This window comes from Pan paniscus, chromosome 6 (assembly GCF_029289425.2).
Source record: "Pan paniscus chromosome 6, NHGRI_mPanPan1-v2.0_pri, whole genome shotgun sequence".
Taxonomy (NCBI): Eukaryota; Metazoa; Chordata; class Mammalia; order Primates; family Hominidae; genus Pan; species Pan paniscus.
In genome coordinates this window covers 181,566,419-181,580,105 of record NC_073255.2, presented here as the reverse complement: position 1 = coordinate 181,580,105, position 13,687 = coordinate 181,566,419, and the positions used below count along the sequence as shown (strand labels likewise).

The following is a 13,687-nucleotide window of genomic DNA, read 5'->3' as shown; positions in this document are numbered from 1 at the left end:
AAAAAATTCATACTCAACAAAAGCACCTTTTCTAAATTCCGTCATCATTTCTTCATCTCTTTTTATCCTTACATAGCTCTAAAAATTAACTTTTCTAACAATGACTATCATTTAGGCGAATTCCTGCTGACATTTAGGGAATTGTGTTAATCTAATCAAGAAACTGTTAAAATCTTAGTGTAAAATGGGTTGCTTCTGTAAAGATTTTCTTGGGGCTAATTTTTAGACATGGATGTTTTTAATGATCTTACTGCAAACAAAAACCCCTTGAATTTTCTTGCTTTTACTTATTCCCACTTAATAAATCTATCACCAATTATAATAAATTGCCATTTGTAAATATTTTCCTACTTCTCTCCGTTGATCATTCAAGCTGTATCTCCTTTAATTCATGTCATTAAAAAAAAACCTCTTCTTTCAAAATTATTTTTCTAAATGCTACAGAATTGTATTCTTGCCTTTGAAAAATGGAACTGAGAAAGGAGTTTACTCTAAATTCCAGAAAAATTCAACAAGAAAATAAGAATTCTAAATTGCTAGAAGATAAATTTAATATTTATCTAATCTTTAAAATAACTTTCTTAGCTTTGAAAAAAATTATTGAAAGAAATAATATAAAAATGTATAACACTTAGACATAAAGACAAAATCATTTATTGAGAAAATTTCTTTCTAGGTAATACATCACACAGCTATTTAGTGCATAATAAATTAAAACATAAGCAAAAACATTTAAATCCCAAAAGTTGATTGGATAGAAAAATCTTAAAGCAATAATTACTGAAAGAAAACATAACATCAGTGAGTCTATGTATAAAAATATATATATTTGAACTTATTTCTCCTGAAATTTTTTATCCTTTGATCAACATCAGCCAAATCACCCCAGCCCCAAGTAACCAACCACCTTCTACTCTCCAGTTCTATAACATCAGCTTTTTTAGTTCACATATGAGTGAGATCATGCAGTATTTGTCTTTCTATTGTACAACATGCAAACTATAGTTAATAACAATATAATGTATTCTAGAAAAATTCTAGGAGAGTTAAGTTTTCTCACCACAAAAATAACTATTAGTGGTAATACATATGATAATTAGCTGGATCTAGTCATTCCACAATGTATATATACATTATAGCACTACGTTGAACACAATAAGTACATATAATTTTATCTGTCAATTTAAGTAAAATAAAATTATAAATACATATTTAAAACAAAACTCACATAAAAAAGGAGTGAAAATGGCATAAAAATTTAGAAAGTAATCTACAACATGTTATTAAAATGGCTGTAACTTCTCATCAATGTCTGTCAATTGGGACTGCTATAACAAAAATGACATAAACTGGGTGGTTTAAACTACCGAAATTTATTTCTCACATTTCTGGAGACTGGAAAGTCCAAAGTCAAGGTGGCAGCCATTGTGGTTTCTGGTGAGGGTCCTCTTCCTGGTTATGTTTTCACACAGCAGAGAGAAAGCAGGGGAGGAGGGGAGGGCAGGCAGGCAAAGTCTCTTGTGTCTCTTAGAAGGTCACTAACTCCATCATGAGGGCTTTATTCTCATGACCACTTCCCAAAGGCCCTATCTCCAAATATCATCAAACTGGGAATTAGTGTTTCAACATATAAATTTTGGGGAGAAACAAACATTCAATCAATAGCCATCTAATATTTACATTTATTGATATCCTAAATATCCATCCAAAAGTAAAAACAAGCCACATGCATAGAAACATTTAATGATACTACAATATGTGGATAATATGCAGTAATAGTATTGTATACTATTATATGCAGTAGTGTATAATATAAAGAGCCAGACTATCTAACAATAGATTTTTCCTTAATAAAAATCATAAAACATGAAGCTATTAAAGTTACAAGTATAAAAACTACTTAGCAAAGTGAAAAATGTATGTAACTGGAAAAAAAAAGATACAACAAGTTATACAGTATGATTATGTCTATATTGAAATTATGTGTGACCACAGATAAGACCTAGATAAAAATATGGGGAATCTAAGCATTTATTAGAAAAGCATAACAATAAGTTAATTTTTTTAATTGATGTATGGCTTTACATTCTTGGTTTTCTTGTTTTTTTCAAAGTAAAGGATGGACTTTAATCTTCATTTACAGGATGCCAAGAGATATGAAATTCCACATAGAAATACAAAACCCATTCAGAGGACAAGCTTTATACAGTATATGCAGGTTGGAACTGTTCAAGTATAGTTTCAGTGTAAAAAATGCTACAATAACAAGCCACATTTAAAAATAGTTCTTAGCAGAGAAACAGCAACACAAACTTATACCAAACATACGACACAACAACTGTATGCCTCAGCTTACATGATCTAAATGTTAAAGGTCCCAAGAGTCTCATTCTGAACATGGGAGGTATAGCTTTCAGAGGTAGTGTCTGGCACATTTTGATCTTCCTCTTCCTCTACAGAAAAATACTTCCCAATTAAGCTTAATGAAGCCTTATATATAAATTGATTTGCATGGTTTTGTAGAGCTTCAATTTTGTCTAAGCCGCCACATTCTTCAATCATTATACTAAGTTTCTCAGTTTCACCTAGTTTCTCAACAGCCTGAAAGATATTTGAAATGGCATCCAGAGTAACCAGAATAATCTTGGTATCTTTCACAGTTAAGAGGTTCATCAATGGTTCTATTATGCCACAATGAACAAGGTATACAATCTGTTCAACTATTCCACCACTTGTAGAGTTGGTCACAGCCAATACGGCTTCTTTTTGTGTCTTAAAATCTGCCTTAGAGAGAACAATGACTAATCTATGATTCATGGCTTGCTGTATCTGGTCCTGAAGGCCAGCTATGATGGTTGACATAGTCTATGTAGCTTCCTTCTGATTGTTAGTTTTAGGCTGGGAAAGATGGTGAGTGCTCCTGCATCAATAACAACCTGAGTCTGTCCATCTGTACCAGTGACAATATTCCCTATGGCTCTTAGTGCAGGAGTCACAATTGGCAATTCAGAAACTCCTAGAAGCTTCACGAGTTGGGTCACAACTTCTGTTTTCACGACCATGTCAATCCATTCATTCAGACCATCATGTATCTACTAATACTTCTGGATTATTGTGATGAAGGAGCCAAGCTAAAGTAGGAAGAATTTTCTCAACAGCACCTAATGGAGCTGCAGGATTCTTGTTGCAACAAAGGTTTGTAAGTGTCTGGGTAAGATTACGTAAGTAACCACATGCTAAAGATGACATATCAGGAACTGCAAGAAGAGCCAATAGTGAGTCAACTGCAATGCCTCATTTCTGTACTGTCTTTACTCTTGTTCTTCAATGAATCTGTTCAGTTGGGCAGCTGGTGAATTAGCATTCTTGTTGGTGAACATGGTTATGAGACAAAGGAAGAAAGCTGCTCAGTGGACCCAGGCTTCCATGAAGGTGATGCAGGGCTTGCTGGCTGTAGGGCAACTGTGCTCAAAACATCCACCTCGGCCCAGCCCAAAGACTGTGTGTCTTCATTATATGTTGTGCAATGATAAATTTTTTTATGAAATAATAGCTAAACTTAAAGGATTCTTGCTTGGTAGATTTCTTGAAGCTTGATAAGACAGTGTATGTGGCTAGGGTTGCCAGATTTAACTAATAAAAACACAGGACTCCCAGTTAAATTTGAATTTTGGTTGAACAGTGAATGCTTTTTCACTATAAATATTTCCCATTCACTATGTGGCACATAATTTTACTACAAAAGCATTCACTGTTTGTCTGAAATTCAAATCGGGATGGTGTTGTGCAATTTATCTGACAATCACATTTGCGCCATTTAGTACCTCATACCTACTCCAAACATTCACCATTCATATTAATGGTGCATAGGTATGCCACCCCAGTATGCATGGGATGAAGATGGTGGGTAGATTTAACACTTATTGGAAGAAGCAACCTTGGCTTTTACCAAACACAAATATGTTCAACTTTTTATTGTCATAATACATATTTTAGGAAATCCTGATTTGATCCATGAGGGCCAGAAATGAAAACATTCTAAAACAAAATTAAGATAAGAACATAGAATGAGACGATGAAAACTGAGATCATGGTAGATAACAGGAACTAACATTTTCCCAAGTTTTCAAGCCCAGGTCAACTGCGTGAAACTAGTCTACAGCATACATCCTGAGAAAGCCCCGGTAACAGGTCCTCGTATTGTACACTTTATATTTTCAAAAGGCCCAACTAAATAAAACATTTGGAGAAGATCCAGAATGGTCCAGGAACTACTGTCACTGAAGGATCGAATGGACTTTTGCCAGATTGTTCACTTTCGTCAACGTGTGTTCATGGTCATCTATAGATAAAGAATGTTGCCTAAAGGGCAGTGCATAGCTGCTTCCAGATTGTAGATTTATTAGCTAATAAAATGCTTCATTGAAATTTTATATCCATTTTCTTCATAATATATTTCAATTCACAGCATCTTTAGTCACAGGTGTGAATGGCCTAGGCAAATAGGTCAGATACAGCAAGAATCCTAATGCTATAGTCAGCCTGTGGTACTGAAGACCTAGAAAGAATACTGGAGCTTAGTGAATAAACAAAGAGTGAAGGAAGGTGAGTGAGGAGAGGTAGACAGGGACTAAAATCCCAGAAAAGTGTTGGGTACTCAGAGAACTGCAATGGGTAGCCTGTGTGGAAATGCAGAGGAAGGACTAATATAATCTGGTTTGGGGCAGGTGACTTTGTTTTATTTTTATTAATTAGAAGTGGCTTTAATAGATCCCTCATTCCTATGTGGGTCCATTATGATTCTATGCATGATCCTGTACATGATCATTGCCATGTATAGGGGCTACAGATCAACTTTTGTAAAAATGGAGTCAACAGCTTTTTGGCAGATGTCCTTCAACATTCAACTGGCTTGTATGTAATCACCTTGTACGGTATTTTAACCCCATCTGTTAAGTAGGCCAAGATTTTTGCAAACAATATATTGCTGAACCCAAACTAAGATAATTTAACTACTTAACTACTGCAATAGTCTCTTAATTTAACTGGTATTCCTATTTCTTCTTTTGCATTCCTGCCATCCAGTTAACACCCAGGACTCAGCATAACATTTAGAGTATAAATCAATCAGATCATATAATGTCCCTGCTTAAACTTTCCAGGGGTACTTCTGGGCTTCTGATCAGGATGTGAACTGGAAAGAACATGGCTCCCATTCTTTTAACACAAAAAAGCTAAGCAAACTGCAAGTTCACAGCTTTGAATCTATGAAGAGTAGAAAGTCATTTCTATTACTAGCCTTAAAACTTATTTAGCTCAGTTCTATGTCCTACATAAAATGTCCAGCTCCCAACAAAAAAATATGAGGCCCATAAAAAGGCAATAGGGAACAACACATTGCCAAAGACAAAACAATCAACAGAACCACACTCAGATATGACATGGATGTTGAAGTTATCTGGCAGGAATTTTAAATAATTATGACTAATTTGTTCACGGCTACAAAATGTTCTTTTGAATTCAAGATCAGATGGGAAATCCCAGAGAGTGAAATAGAAGGGGCCGGGGGCGGTGGCTCATGCTTGTAATCCCAGCACTTTGGGAGGCTGAGGCAGGCAGATCATGAGGTCAGGAGTTCAAGACCAGCCTGGCCAACATAGTGAAACCCCATCTCTACTAAAAATACAAAAAAAAAAAAAATTAGCTGGGCATGGTGGCAGGTACCTGTAATCCCAGCTACTCGGGAGGCTGAGGCAGGAGAATCACTTGAACCCGGGAGGTGGAGGTTGCAATGAGCCACGATCGTGCCACTACACTCCAGCCTGGGACGCAGAGCTAGACTCTGTCTCAAAAAAAAAAAAAAAAAAAAATGGAAATAAGGAAGGGAGGGAGGGAGGGGTAGTAGAAATGCTGGAAATGAAACAGTAATTGCAATGAAGATTTTGTACACATGACGCAGCTGAGAATAAAATTGGTAACCTGAAGATAAGTCAATAGAAATCACGTTTCTTTAAAAGGATGTTTAAAAACTCTCAAAACTCAACAATAAGAAAGCAACAAACCTGATAAAAATGAGTAGAGTCGAGCCTTCTCCAAAGGAGATATACAGATGGCAAATAAGCATATAAAAAGATGCTTAATATCATTAATGCAAATTAAAACCACAATTAGACACAACTAGACATTTTTAAAATTTATTTTGGTAGCAACCAGCTTTAATTGTATCATTTTAAACTTGTGACATTTTAAAATTGTACAAGTATTTTGACATCTGCCTCCCACGTTTAGTGTCTTAAAATGATGGCAAAATACCCACCAATCACAGGACTGATGGGTTTAATGAGTTTAACCCTCAGTTCCTATTTGCAGCACCCAATATTCCTTTGAAATATGAAACAGACCTGGCAGTGGCCAACAGTGAATTTCTGCCCCCAACACCCACAGAGTTGAAAAGTTCAGGTTCTCTGAGTGTTACGTTGCAGTGGCACTTGTCCGGAATTGGTACCTTCCCATACTTGGGGGACTTCAAATGTACCGGTGAAAATATCATTTTCCTCTTCAAGAGAAAGAAAGAAAATCACTTCAAAGCTCGGCAGATCTGTCTGTGAGGTCTTTCCTCCTGTCCCATCTCTTCAGGCTTTTTTATTTTTTATTTTTATTTTTTGCAGTACAGCAAGAGAGACCAATAGCTAACCTGAGTTACAAAAAACAAGACAGTGATGGCCATAAAGGGAGTGATCAGGAGCAAATGGAACACTCCTTTACCTCCCACATCAAATGTATGTGCTTCACAGAAACACAGAAACACACACACACACACGCGCGTGCGCGCGCACGCGCATGCAAAACAAATCCACAAAATACAACAGCTAGAATTACAAAATTCATTCATCCAAGGGTGGTAGATGGCAGGAAGGAAAGGTCGGGGGTGGGGGGTAAATGGCACAGCAAAAAAAACAAGTATTCAAATCAGTCCAGGCACAGGGACTGGCAAATGCTAGAAAATAGCTGCAGAAAAACCTGTGTTCCTTTCAGACTCGTGATGGTGTTAAAAATCCACACACTGATGTCAGGAAGATTCTGCCTTATGTGCACCAGAGAAAAAATTCTGATTCCTCAGAAAGAAGGGAATACACAGAAGAACCTTGGCAGAGTGGGTTCCGCCTTCCCTGGCAAGGGGAAGTGAGCACAGCCTCCCTCCTACCTCACCCATGCCCTTTGCATGGCAGTAGCCTTCAGTTTGGCAGGAGATGGATGCAGTGAAGGGAACTTCCCTAAAGAGGTTAAGCTGCTCAGGGCAGACTGCAGGTAGACTGTCCTGTAAGAGTCTGGTGCTTAGGAAGACCACCAAGGGCAAGAGGCACAACTGGAAGAGGTACACTGTGCCAGGGGTCTTTGCTTCATTGGTGCTGATAAAGAACAAGGATAGAGGAATAAAGGAACAAGGATAGAGACGAGGCAGCCACTGATAATATGGCTGCACTGGTAATGAAGACTGCATTGCCGTGAGAAAAGCCAAGGGCAAACCAAACCCAAAGTAGTAAGACCAGTTCCTTTCTATGTTAGGCAACTGCTGGTGCACTTCATTCCTTTATTGAACCAACAATGTTTGAAGCAGCACAGTGAGTAGAGAAGAGACATATGCAGGAGACTAACCAGCTGAACAACAATATGGATGGGAAAGAGACCCACAAACACTCCTTGATTGAGGAAAAGAGCCTGCAGCAAAAGGTTGGAGAGCATGTCAGCAATTATTTTGCAGACACTAGGGAATGGGTGAGGCTTCCTCACTGGTTTCTCAAATGCCAGGTCAGCTATATCTTGAAACCAAATGGCATTGACAACTTTGCTAGGCACAAACAAGGGGAGCACCCAATGAGCACTGGAGGTTGACATGAGGAAGAATTCTAGCCATGACTGAGCATCTCCATGTCATGATAGATCACCAATAATTCAGGGTGTCACTGACCAAAGCAGAAGAATAAACACTCAATAAAGCAGGAGGAGACTGGACCAGAACACTCTACCATTCCATGTGCAACACTGAAAAATTCTACTAACAATACATGGCTCACTCTCTCACTCTTACTCTATGTTCTTAGCTCCTCTGTGCCAGGATACTACTTGCCTTTCTTCAGTGCTGCTCCTCTCCCTTTTGCTGGATTCAAGCACACAGCTTGGAGACTGTAAAAATACCCCAGAAGGAATCTTTGATTCCCCTGCCAAGGTCCTGGAGAAAGGTTTTAACACTGTCAGGCATCTCTTCACCACCCAAACTACCAACTACACAGAGGAGACAGAAGTGCCCCAAAGATTCTCATTATGAAGGACCCACAGCTCCACTGCCATAGCTCTGGCCAGGCCCCTCATCCATGGCAGACCTGATCAGCTCCTCAGCACACAGCCGCCCCCTCTCCACTGGGCTGCTCCCAGGGCAGGGGCCACATAGGGCTGCTGCCAGGCATTTTTTAAATAACTAAAAAGAAAATTTAAAAATTAGCAACATCGTGTTACTTACAAGGGTATAGAGCAACTGGAAATCTCATACACTGCTGGTGGAAATGCAAAATGTTACAGCATCCTTGGAAAATAGTTTGGCAGTTTTTAGTAAAGTTAGACATGTGCCTACGATACATCCCAACAATTTTACTTCCAGATAATCACTCGAGAAATAAAAACTATATTTATGCAAATACCTTCATATATTTATAGAGGTTTTTATTTTTAAAGTCTAAAAATAAGACAATTCATATGTTCTTCAAATGGCAAACTGATAAACTTTAGCAAACCCATTCAATGAGATGTTGCTCAGGAATAAAAAGGAATGGACTTGATTCACATGACATAGATGAATCTCAAATGCATTAAGCCAAGTAAAAGAAACCATATCCAAAAAGCTACATATCATATGGTTCCATTTTGTATGGCTTATTATAGGATAGGAAACACATCATAGGTTGTATTAGTTCATTTTCACACTGCTGCTATTAAGAAATACCCAAGACTGGGTAATTTATAAAGAAAAGAGGTAGAATTGACTCACAGTTCCACATGACTGGGCAGGCCTCAGGAAACTTACAATCATGGCAGAAGGAATCTCTTCACAGAGCAGCAGGAGAGAGAATGAGTGCCAAAAGAATGGGGAAGTCCCTTATAAAACCATCAGATTTCATGAGAACTCACTCACTATCACAAGAACAGCATGGGGGAAACCTGCCCCCATGATTCAATTGTCTCCACCTGGTCCTATCCTTGACACACGGGGATTATTACAATTCAAGGTGAGATTTGGGTGGGAACACAGCGCCAAACCATATCATAGGGTGTTAGGGATTGGAAGAGAAGGAAAGAGTTGAGTACAAATGGGCAGCACTGAGAGACTTTGTGATGAGGAAACCTGTATTCATCTGTTCTCACACTGCTAATAAATACATACCTGAAACTGGGTAATTTCTAAAAGAAAGAGGTTTAACTGAATCACAGTTCCACATGGCTAGGGAGGCCTCACAATCATGGTGGAAGAGCAACGGACATCTTACATGGCAACAGGCAAGAGAGAACTTGTCCAGGGGATCTCCCCTTTATAAAACATCAGATCTCATGAGAGTTATTCACTATCATGAGAACTGCATAGCAAAGACCTGCCCCCATGATTCAATTACCTCCCACTGGGTCTTTCCCACAACACATGGAAATTGTGGGAGCTGTAATTCAAGATGAGATCTGGGTGGGAACACAGCCAAACCATACCAAAACTATTCTATTTTATAACTGTGGTGGTCAAAACATGATGACTTCATGCATTTGCCAAAATCTGTATAACTACACCCCATAAACAGCATATTTTACCATATCAGATTGTCAAAAAACCTTTCCAATAGCCTCTATAACCCTTAAAATTGAAGCTTATTTCCATATCCTGTACAGTTTTGCATAATATTTCTTCTGCCTCTCATTGCTCACTCATTCCATTGCTTACTATGCTACAGCAATACAGTTCTTAGTAAACAAAGTAACTTCAACCCTCAGGTTATTGCACTTGCCATCAAATTCCTAGAATATCCTTTTCCCCAGGTCTTTATTTTGTTAACTCCATCTTATCCTTCACATCTCAACTTCAATGTCAACTATCAGATATGCTTCCTTAACAGCCAAACTTACATTACCTTCCCTCTATCATATTTGCCTTGCTTAGTTACTTCACAATTTCCAGAATCTAAAATTATTTTTATTTATTTATGTTTTTACTTATTTGTTACATGTTCCCACCTCTAGAATACAAGCTCCACGGAGTGAGGTGTTATTTTTCTCTTTTTCAAAAAGAATAAAATCCCCGGGCATATAACAGCCACGTGATAAGTATTTGCTAAATGAATGACTGAATTTTAAAACCATTATATTAAGTGTTCTGAGATAATCCCTCCAAATTTCTCCCAGGCAATGCTAGACTTTTACAAAAAGGAAGAAAATAAATGGCTTGTACGCAGCTATAGTATTTTTACAACAAAGTGGATTATTAATTAATTGGCCAAATAATTTGTAAAAGAGGCTATTGAGCAAGATCAAAAATCTCCATGGTGCCCTTAAGGTCCAGAATTCTGTTACAATTTTGTTTGAACACGGATTCATTCATTATTAGACTTTGGTAGTGGTTGCTTAAGAAAAAATGTACTCAGAGACAGATTACTTTTTATCTCAAAAAAATAATAATACTGACGGTCTTCAAGATGGCTGACTAGAGGTGCCCAGCACTCTTCTCTCCTGAAGAAAAAGACCAAAATAGCAAGTAGATAACCACATGTCCAATAGCCTAAGCAAAACCACTGAGATTCAGCAGAGAAGTAACAGTGACCCTCTGAGGCATGGAAACTTGAGATTGCACCATAAACAGAGAAGCAAACCAGATGGTCAGGATCAGTTAAGAGCCAGGGAAGACTCCCCATTTCAGGAAAAATGTACATGAGAGATCCCCACTGGTCCACCTTCCCACCACAGATGCTTGTAATCCTAACTACAGGTGAGCCCCTCAACCCTCCCAGACCCTGAGCCTACAGGCAGCACAATTATGTTGTCCCTGCAAGGGAATTCATACTTTGTCTTATGCACCACCAGCACCCAATTTGCTGCAGCCCAGCATCACTTTCAGAGTGGAGCCAACACCAGACTATATCCCGCCCTGGAGCACAATAACTCCTACATCTCCATTTCCTTGGGGCCCCATCAACATTCTCCCACATCCCCCAGAGGGCTGCAGCATCACCCCAGCTGGACCTAGAGGTGGGCCATGTCTCTGATACCCAAGCCCATGCAACACCCTACAACACAGGGAATAGACAGTCCAGCACATCAAGGAGGCTGCCCCTAAGACATAGGGAGCCAAAGCACATGCTCCTTATAGCCTGAGAGCCACCTGCCCAAGCCTCCACAACAAACAGTGATCCTGCCCCTACCTCAGCAGCCACTGTATACCCAAGCACACTGCCTGGGTACCTAAAACCTAGCCCACCTTGCCTCCCACAATAGCTACCAACACCCACATACTTCACGAAGGGGCCCAAAGACCTCTACTACCACAGCCAGTACATGTGTGCACCTCCTGGGATGGCTCAGAGATAAGCCTTCTTGGGTCACCACTGTTACTATTGGCACCCACACACACTACCTTGGAACTCAAGGACCAGCCCACCAGGTGTCTCCATGCCACCACCACCGACACCTGCATGCCCTGCCCAGGGTCCGAAGGAGCAGCCCAAGGAACAGACAAGCCAGACTATGGCTGCCACTACCCGTGCCTATGCACCACACCCAGGGTGCTGAGGACCAGCCAGCACAGGTTCTGTTGTCACTACCATCAGTGCCCACACACCCAACTTAGGGGCCCAAGAACTGGCCCGCCCAGAGCCCATTCTCACCACAGCCAATACCCACACAAGCTATTTAGGGACCTGAGGACTGATTCATCTGGGGCTCATCCAAGCCACCCAGGGACCTGAGGACTGGCCTGACTGGCACCCCAGTTTCCAGAAAAGTCTTACCACAGCCTGCACAAATAACTACAACCACTAAGGAATTCACAGACACCACTGACGTTGATTACAGCCAAAGAAATCATATGGAGATTACACTCTGGCACCCACTCAGAACCTAAGCCAAAGTACCCTAACCAATAGGCACTATAGATACATCAACCAGAAATCATATTTCCCTATGGAAACTACTCCATAAAATTAGAAAATGCACTGTTACACCAGATGCATAGATATCAACATAAACATCAACAAGAAACATGAAAAAGCAAGTCAACACAACACCTCCAGAGGAATACAATAATTCTCCAATAACAGATCCCAAAAGAAATCTATAAAATACCTTAAAAGGAACTCAAAATAACAATATTTAAAAAATAGTAAAATACAAGTAAACATAGATGGACAATACAAAGAAATCAAGAAACTAACTTGTGATCTGAAAGAGAAATTTAACAAAAAAATAGATATAAGAAAAGAACTAAAGAGAAATCTTGGAATGAAATAATTCAATGAATGAAATAAAATGTATAATCAAGACCTTTAACAATAGACTATATTAAGAAGAAAAAACAATTTCTAAACTTGAAGATAGGTCTTTTGAAAATTACCCAATGTAAAAAATGAAAAATACAAGAATGAAAAAGAATGAAGAAGGCTGGGCATAGTGGCTTACACTTGTAATCATAACACTTTGGGAAGCCAAGGCTGGAGGATCACTTGAGCTCAGGAGTTTGAGACCAGCCTGGGAAAACATAGCAAGACTTCATGTCTACTAAAATTTTAAAAAATTAACTGGGCATGGTGGTGCATGTGATCCCAGCTACCTGGGGGTGGGGGACTGAGGTGGAAGGATTGCTTGAGCCTGGGAGGTCAAGACTGCAATCAGCCATGATTGTGACACTGTGTGACAGAGAGATTCTGTCTAAAAATGATTAATAAATAATAATAATAAGGTCTACATGACATACAGGACAACATGAAGCAAATAAACATTCAAATTTTGTAGGGAGAGAAGAAATAGGAGAAGGCATAGAAAACCTATTTAATGAAATAATAACTAAAAGCTTTCCAAGTCTTTTGAGAAATATAGACATCCAGATACAGGAAGTTCAAAATTCTCCAAATAAATTTAACTCCAAAATTTCAAAGTTATCAAAGTCAAAGACAAAATAAATAATTACAAAACCAGCAAGAGAAAATCATCAAGTCACATATAAGGGAATTTCCATCATATTAACAGTAGATTTCTCAGCAGAAACCATATAGGCCAGGAAAGAACGAGATGATATAGTCAAAGTGATGAAAGAAAAATAAAATGGCTGCCAAGAATACTATACTCAGCAAAGCTATTCTTCAGAAATGAAAGAGAATGAGTCTCTACCAGACAAATAAAAACTGAGAGATTTCATCACTACTAGACTATTCCTACAAGAAATGCTTAAGCAAGTCCTACAACTGAAAGCAAAAGGATGATATCTACCATCATGAAAACACATGGTAGTATAAATAAAATTCACTGGTAGAGCAAATACCAGTGAATATGGAAGCAAAAGGAATTAAACCTTATCACTACAGAAAACCACCAAATCCAAAAATAAACAATAGGAGAAGATGAAAGAAAATAAGGATATGCAAAACAATCAGAAGCTATCTAACAA

At 38.8% G+C, this 13,687-nt stretch overlaps 2 pseudogenes; both read right to left on the bottom strand.

Annotated features, from left to right (window-relative positions):
• Window positions 1-2,361: 2,361 nt before the first annotated feature.
• On the bottom strand, window positions 2,362-4,243 carry LOC100971829 (importin subunit alpha-1-like; annotated as a pseudogene).
• A 3,092-nt stretch (window positions 4,244-7,335) lies between these two features.
• Window positions 7,336-8,260, bottom strand: LOC100972177 (etoposide-induced protein 2.4 homolog; annotated as a pseudogene).
• Between the last annotated feature and the right edge of the window lie 5,427 nt (window positions 8,261-13,687).